Genomic DNA, 18,398 nt, shown 5'->3' on the forward strand with positions numbered 1-18,398 from the left:
GATTTGAAATTGAGTACCAATAAACAATACTACAAAAAATTAATCACCATATGGGTAGATTTCGAATTTTTGCAACCATTGTAGCCTTCCACCATACTACAGAGGCGAATGTAACCATGTCTTGCCAAAGGTTCTCTTGCACTTCTTGAAGACTTTTAGTGTTCGAGAAACCTTCTGCTCGACGTTCTTCTTCCAGGTAAGCTTACTATCTAGGATTACTCCTAAGTATTTAACTTCAGAAGACAGTTGCAGTGTTACCTCTTTCAATGTGGGTAGTAACAAGTATTAGTAGTAACATATTGCGTTTCCTAGTGTATAGCTCTAAGGTACTTCTTAAAGGATTCACCGAAAGACCATGCAATTCGCATCAATGCTTAATCTTATTTAGAGCTACCTGCTTTTAATTGCATATAGCTTCAAGTGATCATCCTGAGATTAATACGCATACATCGTCCGCGTATGCTTGGATGTGTCCAATTTCCTGCAGATAATTAAGAAGACAGCCCACAACAAATCACCAAAGTAGGAAAAAGAGTACACCGTTTTGTGGGCAACCCTTCTTAACCTCAACTTTGATTCCTTCATCGCTTTCTCTATCCATGGTACGCAGTCTTTTGGATAGAATAGAGTGAATCCATCTGACAACGATTTCTTCTACTCCATAACTTCTGATAGAAGAGCACATAGAGTCAAAGGTAGCATTGCCAAAAGCTCCTTCAATGTCAACAAACACACCAAGAGTGAACTCTCTTGTTTCAAGCCCTTTTTCGATTATGCTGGCACGCTTAATTTCGGTGATCGGACGAGAACCGATGTCTTCAGCGTGGTATGGTCGTTGACAATTTAAATCACCACCAGTACACTCACTTCAAACAAACCAAATATGAATACCAACTATTTTAATGATACCTATGCACATAACGAGACCCTAAAACAATCAGATACATATGTATATACATATAAGAATTATTTCAATGAGTGTATAACGATTTAATACATATCCCTACCATTTTCCAATTGTTAATTTATGCTTAAATATTGGGTTGGCATCTTTTCGCTATCTTCATGTATACACATATGGTACTATATACATATTATTTCTAAATTTGGTAGCAATGCTTAAATGGGATAGTGGTAGTTATTTTCGCTCTGCAACTACTGTCCTTCTAGTGAAATTGTCTGCTCTCATATACGTTTTCTTCTTTAAGAAACAATAAAAAACACCGCCTATGACACCAAAACTCAAAATAAACCGTTATTCCTATTGTGGTGTACTCATTAATTGCGAATTTCTCAGTTATTCCAGTTGTAAGTGTTTGCTTGTTGTATGTAGTTTTTGGGTGGCTGTTGCAAGCTCTTTCTATTCGGCTTGAATTTTATGCATAAAACATTTTATAAAATATAAAATTAATTCTTTAACTAAATAAAGTAAACTCGAAAACATTAAAGGAGTGATTACATAAATAAACGAATTAAATAATTTTACTAACCAAATGGAGTAAAAACGAGTAAAGAAATTCATTGAAATATAAATAGCAAACGTTAATATAAGAGCAGAGTATAAAATTATGATTTCAAAGAAATATTATATTACTAAGAAATGCAAAAATAAAATAAAGAAAAAAGAAGGAAAAAATTGTTGGATGTCAACAACACGCGGTGTTCCCAAGCGGTCCCCCATCCAAGTACTAACCGCGCCCGATACCCGACGCTGCTTAATTTCGGTGATCGGACGAGAACCGATGTTTTCAGCGTGGTATGGTCGTTGACAATTTAAATCCCCACCAGTACACTCACTTCAAACAAACCAAATATGAATACCAACTATTTTAATGATACCTATGCACATAACGAGACCCTAAAACAATCAGATACATATGTATATACATATAAGAATTATTTCAATGAGTGTATAACGATTTAATACATATCCCTACCATTTTCCAATTGTTAATTTATGCTTAAATATTGGGTTGGCATCTTTTCGCTATCTTCATGTATACACATATGGTACCTATACATGATGCAAAGAATAATGAGATGGCGCCCATCGTGGTCCCGTTACTTTGCGCTCAGCGAATTTGACAACTAGTTACGTGATTTTAGCTCCAGTATGGCCAGATTACCATTTTCGTAACTTGATTTATGATTTTTTTTTTTGTTATTTTTATTATTTTGTGTCTCGGAGTTTTAGTTCTTTCTTCATGACATTTTTCTAGTTGTTCTAATTAAAATGTCATGTTTATAATTTTGTAAAATATGCATTTTTTAATAATTATTTAAATAATTCACTCAGTTTTATTTAGCTTTACTTTTTTTTAACATCTGGTGGCATTGCCCGCGAGTGCAGGTGTTGTTGGTGTTCTTCTGCTTTCGGCAGTCAAATCTCTCTCTCGCTACTGCAGTGTTGCCTAGCTTTGGATATAAAAACGCATTAAAATGCCCATTCAAAGAAAATAACCCAACAAATTTTTATTGAATCACTTAAAGAACTTTGTATGCGTGACAAATTGTCTTTAAAATGTGCGTTTTTTTAAATAAATATGTCATGCTTATGTACAATTTAATTTATGAGGTTTTTCTTAAACGAGACTCTTTTGTTAAGGGAACGGCTTTTTTGCTATATTTGAAGTTATGTAACTAGATAAGGTACTCTTTTTGTAAAAATGTCAGTATGGTTTCTTTAGTATTTTCTGGTAGTTTGTGGCTTATTTTTACAATGAATACAACTCTTAATGTCCTATGTCTCACTAAAGATTTATGACCGGAAGAAACAATTACACCTCTAAGGTTTTAATTCGCATTCAATAAATTCAAAGGCTTTTTAAAATGTGTAAAAAGGTTTTCAATCTTAAGAAGAGTTGGGAGCGGGGCAAATAATATTTTTGCATAACCTTAAATGGAGCCAAAAATTAAATTTGCACTTTCAAATTATCAAATTTTATAAGAGTAAAAAAATTTTCATTAGCACTAAAATCTTCTCAGAGATCTGGTCACATTGCCCATGATTGCGGTTATTGTTGATGTTTATGAATATTCGTTTCTTATTTGAAATGTGCGTTAATAAGAACAAACGGTAACAAACGTTTTAGTGAATATTTACGCAAAAATAAGATATTTCGTGAAAGTGTACTCGTATAAGTGAAAAATAAGAAAACATGAAATGTGCAGTGAAAAATTGTGCAAGTAAGAACCTCAATAAAGCGTGTGATATAAGCTTTTTTATATTATATTTCCAAAGGATGAGGCGCTCTGCAAACAGTGGATGCATTTCTGCCGGCGAGGAAATGCCTTCAATCGAAAAACGAGCTTTATATGTATGAAGCATTTTACTAGTGATAGCATTGAAGCATTCGGTAGCTTTAAATTAAACGCAAAAAGAAACAAACACGAAACTTCAAAATTTTCGAATTTTCGGTATAAAAAAGCACTAAATTTATTGCGAAGAGCAAATGGTTGGCAATACTGCACAACTCAGCAAACGTGACGACACGTACGCTCTGATGGGCGCAATCTTGTTTATATCATTCTTGGTACCTATATACATATTATTTCTAAATTTGGTAGCAATGCTTAAATGGGATAGTGGTAGATATTTTCGCTCTGTAACTACTGTCCTTCTAGTGAAATTGTCTGCTCTCATATACGTTTTCTTCTTTAAGAAACAATAAAAAACACCGCCTATGACACCAAAACTCAAAATAAACCGTTATTCCTATTGTGGTGTACTCATTTATTGAGAATTTCTCAATTATTCCAGTTGTAAGTGTTTGCTTGTTGTATGTAGTTTTTGGGTGGCTGTTGCAAGCTCTTTTTATTCGGCTTGAATTTTATGCATAAAACATTTTATAAAAAAATAAAAAATTAATTCTTTAACTAAATAAAGTAAACTCGAAAACATTAAAGGAGTGATTACATAAATAAACGAATTAAATAATTTTACTAACCAAATGGAGTAAAAATGAGTAAAGAAATTCATTGAAATATAAATAGCAAACGTTAATATAAGAGCAGAGTATAAAATTATGATTTCAAAGAAATATTATATTAATAAGAAATGCAAAAATAAAATGAAGAAAAAAGAAGGAAAAAATTGTTGGATGTCAACAACACGCGGTGTTCCCAAGCGGTCCCCCATCCAAGTACTAACCGCGCCCGATACCCGACGCTGCTTAATTTCGGTGATCGGACGAGAACCGATGTTTTCAGCGTGGTATGGTCGTTGACCATTTAAATCCCCACCAGTACACTCACTTCAAACAAACCAAATATGAATACCAACTATTTTAATGATACCTATGCACATAACGAGACCCCAAAAAAATCATATACATATACATGTATATATACGAATAAAGAAATTCATTGAAATACAAATAGCAAACGTTAATATCAGAGAAGAGTTTCAAATTATAATTTCAAATAAATACAGGGTGGCGCACGAATCGTGCTACAAAAACAAAACGTAATAACTTTTTTTCTGTGTGAGTAATCGGCTTTTTTTTTTTTTATTTTGCAGATTAGTATTTAGATTTACAAAAAATGGAGGCTTGGGATACCGAAAAGAGGATTTGGATAGTGCAGCGGTACCATGCTTTGCAGTCCATCATTTCCGTCCAAAGGGAATTTAGGCGGGAGTTTGGCGGCACTCCCCCGAGCAGATGGACCATTATGAGGCTGGTGAACATGTTTGCTGAATCTGGAAGCATCGCACGCAGACCGTACCATCGAGATCCCCATGTTCGGGTCGAAGCCGCAATCGCGGCTGTAGCATCGTCAATTCAGGCAAATCCAAGAGTTCCGACTCGTAACTTGTCGGCGCAAATTGGAGTTACCAGACGGTCATTGCAGCGGATAGTTCATGATGACTTAAACTTGTTTCCGTACAAAGTTCAAATCACAAGCAAATTAAACCCTCTGGATTTGCCTATTCGCCTGGAATTTTGCCAAAAAATTATTGAAATGGCCGAAGAAGACAACAACTTCATAAATTGCTTGTTTATGTCTGATGAGGCCCATTTTGATCTAAACGGCAATGTAAACAAGCAAAATTGCCGTATATGGAGTCAATCAAATCCGCAAATACTCCATGAGATGGAACTGCACCCAGAACGAGTCACAGTGTGGTGCGCAGTTTCATCAAGGTGCATTGTCGGGCCATACTTCTTCGAAGAAAACGGTGTAACAGCGACTGTAAATGGGGGCCGTTATTTAAACATGTTGAAGGAGTTTTTTTATCCAGAACTGCGGCGAAGACGTATCCCTTTTAACAGCATTTGGTTCCAACAAGATGGAGCAACTGCACATATAGCCAGACCGGTTATGGAGGAGCTCCAACGAAAATTTAGAAATAAATTGATATCCAGAAATTCCACTTTCCGCTGGCCCCCAAGGTCACCTGACCTCACTGCACCAGATTTTTTTTTATGGGGTTATCTCAAACAAGAGGTGTGTAAAACAAAACCAAGTAATTTGACTGAATTGAAGCAGTCCATCACAACAATAATTGAGGCGATCCCGACTTCAACCCTTCAGTGCGCAATGAACAATTTTCTCATCAGGTGTCGCATATGCGTGAATGAGCATGGAGGTCATTTACGTTCTATTATTTTCAAAACTAATTAGTTACATAAAATAAAATTGAATTATCTATACAATAAAAAAACAAAAAGTTAAATACATTGATTAGAAAGAAAGTTATTACGTTTTGTTTTTGTAGCACGATTCGTGCGCCACCCTGTATTATGTTAATAAGAAATGCAAAAATAAAATGAAGAAAAAAGAAGGAAAAAATTGTTGGATGTCAACAACACGCGGTGTTCCCAAGCGGTCCCCCATCCAAGTACTAACCGCGCCCGATACCCGACGCTGCTTAATTTCGGTGATCGGACGAGAACCGATGTTTTCAGCGTGGTATGGTCGTTGACAATTTAAATCCCCACCAGTACACTCACTTCAAACAAACCAAATATGAATACCAACTATTTTAATGATACCTATGCACATAACGAGACCCTAAATCAATCAGATACATATGTATATACATATAAGAATTATTTCAATGAGTGTATAACGATTTAATACACATCCCTACCATTTTCCAATTGTTAATTTATGCTTAAATATTGGGTTGGCATCTTTTCGCTATCTTCATGTATACACATATGGTACTACAGTCGAACTTCTCTACAGTGAACTTCCATATAATGAAGCTCTCCTTATAATGAACTGGTTTCGAAGACACTGCTTTTTCGTTCTACTTTCGGTGTATTTTTGTCTCCTTATAATGAATTTCTATATAGTGAAGTTTTCTATATAATGAACAAATTTTACAGCTGGAAATTCAAGCGTCCTAAGTTTTTGTCTCCATATAGTGAATTTTTTCAAAAGTTTTCTGTTGCAAAAAATTACAGTTAGATGTGGAAATTAAAACAGAAAGAGCTGAGCTATTACAGTTTTATTCCGTGATTGAAGTTAAAATGATGCATCGAAGCAGCATTTCGCTTGAAAAAAAGTTATTAATGATTAACAAAGTTAATGAAGGAAAGAAAAAAAAAAGATATTGCCAATGAATTCGGAGTTCTTCCCAGCACTTTATCAAATATTTTAAAAAATAAGGAAGTGATTTTAAAAAATGCGGAGGATTTGGCAGTAAATACCAAACGCAAAAGACTTCGACCTTGCCATTTTGAGGATATTGACGAAGCAATGCTGAAATGGTTACTCGTTGCACGTGGTAAGAATCTCCCTTTATCTGGACCATTATTGAAGCAAAAGGCCAAAGATTTTGCGGAAGCACTAGGACACCACGAATTTGAGGCAAGTACAGGTTGGTTAGACAAGTTCAAAAGTCGGCATGGCATTATTCAAAAGACATTATGTGGGGAAAGTGCTGACACCAACATAGAAAACCGTGATGAATGGGTGACGAACGTCTTACCGAAATTAATTGAAAATTACAACATTAACGACATTTTTAATGCCGACGAGACTGCTTTGTTTTTCAAATGCTTGCCAACTAAAACACTGGCATTCAAAAATGAAAAATGCTTTGGTGGGAAGCAAAGCAAGGAGAGAATAACTGTCCTGGTGGGAAGCAATATGACTGGATCAGAAAAGCTAAAATTGCTGGTAATCGGAAAGGCCAAAAATCCGAGGTACTTCAAGGGAATAAAATCTTTAGGTGTCGATTATGAGTTTAACAAAAAAGCATGGATGACCAGTGAGATTTTTACGAAATGGATTGTAAAACTCGACAAAAAATTTTGTGATCAAAACAGAAAGGTGTTGTTTTTTGTTGATAACTGCACTGCCCACCCTAAAGATGTAAGAGACAAGTTGAGAAACATTCATCTCGCTTATTTTCCTCCCAACATGACTTCGTTACTGCAACCAATGGACCAAGGCATTATCTACAACATGAAACAACATTACAGAAAACGAATTTTAACGAATATATTGACTCAAGTGGATGAGGGAAATTCTGTTATGGCCATAGACTTGCTGCAAGCAGTTCGAAATCTTAGCAATATATGGAATGTCTATGTTAAACCAGAAACAGTTGCCAACTGTTTTAAAAAGGCTGGATTTTCAAAAGATGTTATGCAGATTCCATTTGAGCATTGGGATGAAGAGGACCTTCTTTTAATATCGGATTAGGCCGCTTTACAGTCTTCATTTAAAAAAGTAGCAAATATCGAAGCATCGTTTGATGACTACGTAAATGTTGATAATGGTGTGCAGACTTGGGACAAACCATCCGAAGAAGATATTCTCAACAGCATTTTTGAAAGTCGCGGAGTTCCAGCTGAACCTGGTAAGCATTTATCTTTTTATAGTCAAACAAAAATTTAATATGTAAATATTATTTCAGATAACGATGAACACGATTTGACCGTTGAAGAATTGGCAGAAACTGAGGAGGCATTACCTACGTTGATACAAGCTGCTTCATCCATTAGCGTAATTAGAGCCTTTGTGGAAATGAGGAGTGACGTGCCGATTAATGTTTTCAACTCTCTACATGATTTGGAAGCTTTTATTGAAAATGAAAAATGGAAGACTGTAATTCAAACCAAACTCACTGATTATTTTAAAAAAAATTACATAAAAAATCAATGTTTCTTTATAATGAAGTTTCTATATAGTGAAGTGATTTTCAGGTCCCGTGCGAATTCACTATATGGAAGTTCGACTGTATATACATATTATTTCTAATTTTGGTAGCAATGCTTAAATGGGATAGTGGTAGTTATTTTCGCTCTGCAACTACTGTCCTTCTAGTGAAATTGTCTGCTCTCATATACGTTTTCTTCTTTAAGAAACAATAAAAAACACCGCCTATGACACCAAAACTCAAAATAAACCGTTATTCCTATTGTGGTGTACTCATTTATTGCGAATTTCTCAGTTATTCCAGTTGTAAGTGTTTGCTTGTTGTATGTAGTTTTTGGGTGGCTGTTGCAAGCTCTTTCTATTCGGCTTGAATTTTATGCATAAAACATTTTATAAAATAGAAAATTAATTCTTTAACTAAATAAAGTAAACTCGAAAACATTAAAGGAGTGATTACATAAATAAACGAATTAAATAATTTTACTAACCAAATGGAGTAAAAATGAGTAAAGAAATTCATTGAAATATAAATAGCAAACGTTAATATAAGAGCAGAGTATAAAATTATGATTTCAAAGAAATATTATATTAATAAGAAATGCAAAAATAAAATGAAGAAAAAAGAAGGAAAAAATTGTTGGATGTCAACAACACGCGGTGTTCCCAAGCGGTCCCCCATCCAAGTACTAACCGCGCCCGATACCCGACGCTGCTTAATTTCGGTGATCGGACGAGAACCGATGTTTTCAGCGTGGTATGGTCGTTGACCATTTAAATCCCCACCAGTACACTCACTTCAAACAAACCAAATATGAATACCAACTATTTTAATGATACCTATGCACATAACGAGACCCCAAAAAAATCATATACATATACATGTATATATACGAATAAAGAAATTCATTGAAATACAAATAGCAAACGTTAATATCAGAGAAGAGTTTCAAATTATAATTTCAAATAAATACAGGGTGGCGCACGAATCGTGCTACAAAAACAAAACGTAATAACTTTTTTTCTGTGTGAGTAATCGGCTTTTTTTTTTTTTATTTTGCAGATTAGTATTTAGATTTACAAAAAATGGAGGCTTGGGATACCGAAAAGAGGATTTGGATAGTGCAGCGGTACCATGCTTTGCAGTCCATCATTTCCGTCCAAAGGGAATTTAGGCGGGAGTTTGACGGCACTCCCCCGAGCAGATGGACCATTATGAGGCTGGTGAACATGTTTGCTGAATCTGGAAGCATCGCACGCAGACCGTACCATCGAGATCCCCATGTTCGCATCACAAGCAAATTAAACCCTCTGGATTTGCCTATTCGCCTGGAATTTTGCCAAAAAATTATTGAAATGGCCGAAGAAGACAACAACTTCATAAATTGCTTGTTTATGTCTGATGAGGCCCATTTTGATCTAAACGGCAATGTAAACAAGCAAAATTGCCGTATATGGAGTCAATCAAATCCGCAAATACTCCATACATACTAAAACAATCAGATACATATGTATATACATATAAGAATTATTTCAATGAGTGTATAACGATTTAATACATATCCCTACCATTTTCCAATTGTTAATTTATGCTTAAATATTGGGTTGGCATCTTTTCGCTATCTTCATGTATACACATATGGTACTATATACATATTATTTCTAAATTTGGTAGCAATGCTTAAATGGGATAGTGGTAGTTATTTTCGCTCTGCAACTACTGTCCTTCTAGTGAAATTGTCTGCTCTCATATACGTTTTCTTCTTTAAGAAACAATAAAAAACACCGCCTATGACACCAAAACTCAAAATAAACCGTTACTCCTATTGTGGTGTACTCATTAATTGCGAATTTCTCAGTTATTCCAGTTGTAAGTGTTTGCTTGTTGTATGTAGTTTTTGGGTGGCTGTTGCAAGCTCTTTCTATTCGGCTTGAATTTTATGCATAAAACATTTTATAAAATATAAAATTAATTCTTTAACTAAATAAAGTAAACTCGAAAACATTAAAGGAGTGATTACATAAATAAACGAATTAAATAATTTTACTAACCAAATGGAGTAAAAACGAGTAAAGAAATTATTTGAAATTTAAATAGCAAACGTTAATATAAGAGCAGAGTATAAAATTATGATTTCAAAGAAATATTATATTAATAAGAAATGCAAAAATAAAACGAAGAAAAAAGAAGGAAAAAATTGTTGGATGTCAACAACACGCGGTGTTCCCAAGCGGTCCCCCATCCAAGTACTAACCGCGCCCGATACCCGACGCTGCTTAATTTCGGTGATCGGACGAGAACCGATGTTTTCAGCGTGGTATGGTCGTTGACCATTTAAATCACCACCAGTACACTCACTTCAAACAAACCAAATATGAATACCAACTATTTTAATGATACCTATGCACATAACGAGACCCTAAAACAATCAGATACATATGTATATACATATAAGAATTATTTCAATGAGTGTATAACGATTTAATACACATCCCTACCATTTTCCAATTGTTAATTTATGCTTAAATATTGGGTTGGCATCTTTTCGCTATCTTCATGTATACACATATGGTACTATATACATATTATTTCTAAATTTGGTAGCAATGCTTAAATGGGATAGTGGTAGTTATTTTCGCTCTGCAACTACTGTCCTTCTAGTGAAATTGTCTGCTCTCATATACGTTTTCTTCTTTAAGAAACAATAAAAAACACCGCCTATGACACCAAAACTCAAAATAAACCGTTATTCCTATTGTGGTGTACTCATTTATTGCGAATTTCTCAGTTATTCCAGTTGTAAGTGTTTGCTTGTTGTATGTAGTTTTTGGGTGGCTGTTGCAAGCTCTTTCTATTCGGCTTGAATTTTATGCATAAAACATTTTATAAAATATAAAATTAATTCTTTAACTAAATAAAGCAAACTCGAAAACATTAAAGGAGTGATTACATAAATAAACGAATTAAATAATTTTACTAACCAAATGGAGTAAAAATGAGTAAAGAAATTCATTGAAATATAAATAGCAAACGTTAATATAAGAGCAGAGTATAAAATTATGATTTCAAAGAAATATTATATTAATAAGAAATGCAAAAATAAAATGAAGAAAAAAGAAGGAAAAAATTGTTGGATGTCAACAACACGCGGTGTTCCCAAGCGGTCCCCCATCCAAGTACTAACCGCGCCCGATACCCGACGCTGCTTAATTTCGGTGATCGGACGAGAACCGATGTTTTCAGCGTGGTATGGTCGTTGACCATTTAAATCCCCACCAGTACACTCACTTCAAACAAACCAAATATGAATACCAACTATTTTAATGATACCTATGCACATAACGAGACCCCAAAAAAATCATATACATATACATGTATATATACGAATAAAGAAATTCATTGAAATACAAATAGCAAACGTTAATATCAGAGAAGAGTTTCAAATTATAATTTCAAATAAATACAGGGTGGCGCACGAATCGTGCTACAAAAACAAAACGTAATAACTTTTTTTCTGTGTGAGTAATCGGCTTTTTTTTTTTTTTTGTTATTTTGCAGATTAGTATTTAGATTTACAAAAAATGGAGGCTTGGGATACCGAAAAGAGGATTTGGATAGTGCAGCGGTACCATGCTTTGCAGTCCATCATTTCCGTCCAAAGGGAATTTAGGCGGGAGTTTGGCGGCACTCCCCCGAGCAGATGGACCATTATGAGGCTGGTGAACATGTTTGCTGAATCTGGAAGCATCGCACGCAGACCGTACCATCGAGATCCCCATGTTCGGGTCGAAGCCACAATCGCGGCTGTAGCATCGTCAATTCAGGCAAATCCAAGAGTTTCGACTCGTAACTTGTCGGCGCAAATTGGAGTTAGCAGACGGTCATTGCAGCGGATAGTTCATGATGACTTAAACTTGTTTCCGTACAAAGTTCAAATCACAAGCAAATTAAACCCTCTGGATTTGCCTATTCGCCTGGAATTTTGCCAAAAAATTATTGAAATGGCCGAAGAAGACAACAACTTCATAAATTGCTTGTTTATGTCTGATGAGGCCCATTTTGATCTAAACGGCAATGTAAACAAGCAAAATTGCCGTATATGGAGTCAATCAAATCCGCAAATACTCCATGAGATGGAACTGCACCCAGAACGAGTCACAGTGTGGTGCGCAGTTTCATCAAGGTGCATTGTCGGGCCATACTTCTTCGAAGAAAACGGTGTAACAGCGACTGTAAATGGGGGCCGTTATTTAAACATGTTGAAGGAGTTTTTTTATCCAGAACTGCGGCGAAGACGTATCCCTTTTAACAGCATTTGGTTCCAACAAGATGGAGCAACTGCACATATAGCCAGACCGGTTATGGAGGAGCTCCAACGAAAATTTAGAAATAAATTGATATCCAGAAATTCCACTTTCCGCTGGCCCCCAAGGTCACCTGACCTCACTGCACCAGATTTTTTTTTATGGGGTTATCTCAAACAAGAGGTGTGTAAAACAAAACCAAGTAATTTGACTGAATTGAAGCAGTCCATCACAACAATAATTGAGGCGATCCCGACTTCAACCCTTCAGTGCGCAATGAACAATTTTCTCATCAGGTGTCGCATATGCGTGAATGAGCATGGAGGTCATTTACGTTCTATTATTTTCAAAACTAATTAGTTACATAAAATAAAATTGAATTATCTATACAATAAAAAAACAAAAAGTTAAATACATTGATTAGAAAGAAAGTTATTACGTTTTGTTTTTGTAGCACGATTCGTGCGCCACCCTGTATTATGTTAATAAGAAATGCAAAAATAAAATGAAGAAAAAAGAAGGAAAAAATTGTTGGATGTCAACAACACGCGGTGTTCCCAAGCGGTCCCCCATCCAAGTACTAACCGCGCCCGACACCCGACGCTGCTTAATTTCGGTGATCGGACGAGAACCGATGTTTTCAGCGTGGTATGGTCGTTGACCATTTAAATCACCACCAGTACACTCACTTCAAACAAACCAAATATGAATACCAACTATTTTAATGATACCTATGCACATAACGAGACCCTAAAACAATCAGATACATATGTATATACATATAAGAATTATTTCAATGAGTGTATAACGATTTAATACACATCCCTACCATTTTCCAATTGTTAATTTATGCTTAAATATTGGGTTGGCATCTTTTCGCTATCTTCATGTATACACATATGGTACTATATACATATTATTTCTAAATTTGGTAGCAATGCTTAAATGGGATAGTGGTAGTTATTTTCGCTCTGCAACTACTGTCCTTCTAGTGAAATTGTCTGCTCTCATATACGTTTTCTTCTTTAAGAAACAATAAAAAACACCGCCTATGACACCAAAACTCAAAATAAACCGTTATTCCTATTGTGGTGTACTCATTTATTGCGAATTTCTCAGTTATTCCAGTTGTAAGTGTTTGCTTGTTGTATGTAGTTTTTGGGTGGCTGTTGCAAGCTCTTTTTATTCGGCTTGAATTTTATGCATAAAACATTTTATAAAATATAAAATTAATTCTTTAACTAAATAAAGCAAACTCGAAAACATTAAAGGAGTGATTACATAAATAAACGAATTAAATAATTTTACTAACCAAATGGAGTAAAAACGAGTAAAGAAATTCATTGAAATATAAATAGCAAACGTTAATATAAGAGCAGAGTATAAAATTATGATTTCAAAGAAATATTATATTAATAAGAAATGCAAAAATAAAATGAAGAAAAAAGAAGGAAAAAATTGTTGGATGTCAACAACACGCGGTGTTCCCAAGCGGTCCCCCATCCAAGTACTAACCGCGCCCGATACCCGACGCTGCTTAATTTCGGTGATCGGACGAGAACCGATGTTTTCAGCGTGGTATGGTCGTTGACCATTTAAATCCCCACCAGTACACTCACTTCAAACAAACCAAATATGAATACCAACTATTTTAATGATACCTATGCACATAACGAGACCCTAAAACAATCAGATACATATGTATATACATATAAGAATTATTTCAATGAGTGTATAACGATTTAATACACATCCCTACCATTTTCCAATTGTTAATTTATGCTTAAATATTGGGTTGGCATCTTTTCGCTATCTTCATGTATACACATATGGTACTATATACATATTATTTCTAAATTTGGTAGCAATGCTTAAATGGGATAGTGGTAGTTATTTTCGCTCTGCAACTACTGTCCTTCTAGTGAAATTGTCTGCTCTCATATACGTTTTCTTCTTTAAGAAACAATAAAAAACACCGCCTATGACACCAAAACTCAAAATAAACCGTTATTCCTATTGTGGTGTACTCATTTATTGCGAATTTCTCAGTTATTCCAGTTGTAAGTGTTTGCTTGTTGTATGTAGTTTTTGGGTGGCTGTTGCAAGCTCTTTCTATTCGGCTTGAATTTTATGCATAAAACATTTTATAAAATATAAAATTAATTCTTTAACTAAATAAAGTAAACTCGAAAACATTAAAGGAGTGATTACATAAATAAACGAATTAAATAATTTTACTAACCAAATGGAGTAAAAACGAGTAAAGAAATTCATTGAAATATAAATAGCAAACGTTAATATAAGAGCAGAGTATAAAATTATGATTTCAAAGAAATATTATATTAATAAGAAATGCAAAAATAAAATGAAGAAAAAAGAAGGAAAAAATTGTTGGATGTCAACAACACGCGGTGTTCCCAAGCGCTCCCCCATCCAAGTACTAACCGCGCCCGATACCCGACGCTGCTTAATTTCGGTGATCGGACGAGAACCGATGTTTTCAGCGTGGTATGGTCGTTGACAATTTAAATCCCCACCAGTACACTCACTTCAAACAAACCAAATATGAATACCAACTATTTTAATGATACCTATGCACATAACGAGACCCCAAAAAAATCATATACATATACATGTATATATACGAATAAAGAAATTCATTGAAATACAAATAGCAAACGTTAATATCAGAGAAGAGTTTCAAATTATAATTTCAAATAAATACAGGGTGGCGCACGAATCGTGCTACAAAAACAAAACGTAATAATTTTTTTCTGTGTGAGTAATCGGCTTTTTTTTTTTTTATTTTGCAGATTAGTATTTAGATTTACAAAAAATGGAGGCTTGGGATACCGAAAAGAGGATTTGGATAGTGCAGCGGTACCATGCTTTGCAGTCCATCATTTCCGTCCAAAGGGAATTTAGGCGGGAGTTTGGCGGCACTCCCCCGAGCAGATGGACCATTATGAGGCTGGTGAACATGTTTGCTGAATCTGGAAGCATCGCACGCAGACCGTACCATCGAGATCCCCATGTTCGGGTCGAAGCCACAATCGCGGCTGTAGCATCGTCAATTCAGGCAAATCCAAGAGTTTCGACTCGTAACTTGTCGGCGCAAATTGGAGTTAGCAGACGGTCATTGCAGCGGATAGTTCATGATGACTTAAACTTGTTTCCGTACAAAGTTCAAATCACAAGCAAATTAAACCCTCTGGATTTGCCTATTCGCCTGGAATTTTGCCAAAAAATTATTGAAATGGCCGAAGAAGACAACAACTTCATAAATTGCTTGTTTATGTCTGATGAGGCCCATTTTGATCTAAACGGCAATGTAAACAAGCAAAATTGCCGTATATGGAGTCAATCAAATCCGCAAATACTCCATGAGATGGAACTGCACCCAGAACGAGTCACAGTGTGGTGCGCAGTTTCATCAAGGTGCATTGTCGGGCCATACTTCTTCGAAGAAAACGGTGTAACAGCGACTGTAAATGGGGGCCGTTATTTAAACATGTTGAAGGAGTTTTTTTATCCAGAACTGCGGCGAAGACGTATCCCTTTTAACAGCATTTGGTTCCAGCAAGATGGAGCAACTGCACATATAGCCAGACCGGTTATGGGGGAGCTCCAACGAAAATTTAGAAATAAATTGATATCCAGAAATTCCACTTTCCGCTGGCCCCCAAGGTCACCTGACCTCACTGCACCAGATTTTTTTTTATGGGGTTATCTCAAACAAGAGGTGTGTAAAACAAAACCAAGTAATTTGACTGAATTGAAGCAGTCCATCACAACAATAATTGAGGCGATCCCGACTTCAACCCTTCAGTGCGCAATGAACAATTTTCTCATCAGGTGTCGCATATGCGTGAATGAGCATGGAGGTCATTTACGTTCTATTATTTTCAAAACTAATTAGTTACATAAAATAAAATTGAATTATCTATACAATAAAAAAACAAAAAGTTAAATACATTGATTAGAAAGAAAGTTATTACGTTTTGTTTTTGTAGCACGATTCGTGCGCCACCCTGTATTATGTTAATAAGAAATGCACAAATAAAATGAAGAAAAAAGAAGGAAAAAATTGTTGGATGTCAACAACACGCGGTGTTCCCAAGCGGTCCCCCATCCAAGTACTAACCGCGCCCGATACCCGACGCTGCTTAATTTCGGTGATCGTACGAGAACCGATGTTTTCAGCGTGGTATGGTCGTTGACCATTTAAATCACCACCAGTACACTCACTTCAAACAAACCAAATATGAATACCAACTATTTTAATGATACCTATGCACATAACGAGACCCTAAAACAATCAGATACATATGTATATACACATAAGAATTATTTCAATGAGTGTATAACGATTTAATACACATCCCTACCATTTTCCAATTGTTAATTTATGCTTAAATATTGGGTTGGCATCTTTTCGCTATCTTCATGTATACACATATGGTACTATATACATATTATTTCTAAATTTGGTAGCAATGCTTAAATGGGATAGTGGTAGTTATTTTCGCTCTGCAACTACTGTCCTTCTAGTGAAATTGTCTGCTCTCATATACGTTTTCTTCTTTAAGAAACAATAAAAAACACCGCCTATGACACCAAAACTCAAAATAAACCGTTATTCCTATTGTGGTGTACTCATTTATTGCGAATTTCTCAGTTATTCCAGTTGTAAGTGTTTGCTTGTTGTATGTAGTTTTTGGGTGGCTGTTGCAAGCTCTTTCTATTCGGCTTGAATTTTATGCATAAAACATTTTATAAAATATAAAATTAATTCTTTAACTAAATAAAGCAAACTCGAAAACATTAAAGGAGTGATTACATAAATAAACGAATTAAATAATTTTACTAACCAAATGGAGTAAAAACGAGTAAAGAAATTCATTGAAATATAAATAGCAAACGTTAATATAAGAGCAGAGTATAAAATTATGATTTCAAAGAAATATTATATTAATAAGAAATGCAAAAATAAAATGAAGAAAAAAGAAGGAAAAAATTGTTGGATGTCAACAACACGCGGTGTTCCCAAGCGGTCCCCCATCCAAGTACTAACCGCGCCCGATACCCGACGCTGCTTAATTTCGGTGATCGGACGAGAACCGATGTTTTCAGCGTGGTATGGTCGTTGACCATTTAAATCCCCACCAGTACACTCACTTCAAACAAACCAAATATGAATACCAACTATTTTAATGATACCTATGCACATAACGAGACCCCAAAAAAATCATATACATATACATGTATATATACGAATAAAGAAATTCATTGAAATACAAATAGCAAACGTTAATATCAGAGAAGAGTTTCAAATTATAATTTCAAATAAATACAGGGTGGCGCACGAATCGTGCTACAAAAACAAAACGTAATAACTTTTTTTCTGTGTGAGTAATCGGCTTTTTTTTTTTTTTGTTATTTTGCAGATTAGTATTTAGATTTACAAAAAATGGAGGCTTGGGATACCGAAAAGAGGATTTGGATAGTGCAGCGGTACCATGCTTTGCAGTCCATCATTTCCGTCCAAAGGGAATTTAGGCGGGAGTTTGGCGGCACTCCCCCGAGCAGATGGACCATTATGAGGCTGGTGAACATGTTTGCTGAATCTGGAAGCATCGCACGCAGACCGTACCATCGAGATCCCCATGTTCGGGTCGAAGCCACAATCGCGGCTGTAGCATCGTCAATTCAGGCAAATCCAAGAGTTTCGACTCGTAACTTGTCGGCGCAAATTGGAGTTAGCAGACGGTCATTGCAGCGGATAGTTCATGATGACTTAAACTTGTTTCCGTACAAAGTTCAAATCACAAGCAAATTAAACCCTCTGGATTTGCCTATTCGCCTGGAATTTTGCCAAAAAATTATTGAAATGGCCGAAGAAGACAACAACTTCATAAATTGCTTGTTTATGTCTGATGAGGCCCATTTTGATCTAAACGGCAATGTAAACAAGCAAAATT

At 35.4% G+C, this 18,398-nt stretch overlaps 11 pseudogenes; all 11 read right to left on the reverse strand.

The window, feature by feature from the left end:
* Positions 1-1,644: 1,644 nt before the first annotated feature.
* On the reverse strand, positions 1,645-1,770 carry LOC128859426 (5S ribosomal RNA; annotated as a pseudogene).
* Positions 1,771-4,101: 2,331 nt separating this feature from the next.
* On the reverse strand, positions 4,102-4,227 carry LOC128859427 (5S ribosomal RNA; annotated as a pseudogene).
* Positions 4,228-5,801: 1,574 nt separating this feature from the next.
* On the reverse strand, positions 5,802-5,927 carry LOC128859428 (5S ribosomal RNA; annotated as a pseudogene).
* A 2,830-nt stretch (positions 5,928-8,757) lies between these two features.
* Positions 8,758-8,883, reverse strand: LOC128859429 (5S ribosomal RNA; annotated as a pseudogene).
* A 1,435-nt stretch (positions 8,884-10,318) lies between these two features.
* LOC128859430 (5S ribosomal RNA) lies at positions 10,319-10,444 on the reverse strand (annotated as a pseudogene).
* Positions 10,445-11,248: 804 nt separating this feature from the next.
* LOC128859431 (5S ribosomal RNA) lies at positions 11,249-11,374 on the reverse strand (annotated as a pseudogene).
* A 1,579-nt stretch (positions 11,375-12,953) lies between these two features.
* LOC128859457 (5S ribosomal RNA) lies at positions 12,954-13,079 on the reverse strand (annotated as a pseudogene).
* An 804-nt stretch (positions 13,080-13,883) lies between these two features.
* On the reverse strand, positions 13,884-14,009 carry LOC128859432 (5S ribosomal RNA; annotated as a pseudogene).
* An 804-nt stretch (positions 14,010-14,813) lies between these two features.
* On the reverse strand, positions 14,814-14,939 carry LOC128859442 (5S ribosomal RNA; annotated as a pseudogene).
* A 1,573-nt stretch (positions 14,940-16,512) lies between these two features.
* Positions 16,513-16,638, reverse strand: LOC128859439 (5S ribosomal RNA; annotated as a pseudogene).
* An 804-nt stretch (positions 16,639-17,442) lies between these two features.
* On the reverse strand, positions 17,443-17,568 carry LOC128859434 (5S ribosomal RNA; annotated as a pseudogene).
* Positions 17,569-18,398: the final 830 nt, after the last annotated feature.

This window comes from Anastrepha ludens, chromosome 3, assembly GCF_028408465.1.
Source record: "Anastrepha ludens isolate Willacy chromosome 3, idAnaLude1.1, whole genome shotgun sequence".
Classification (NCBI taxonomy): Eukaryota; Metazoa; Arthropoda; class Insecta; order Diptera; family Tephritidae; genus Anastrepha; species Anastrepha ludens.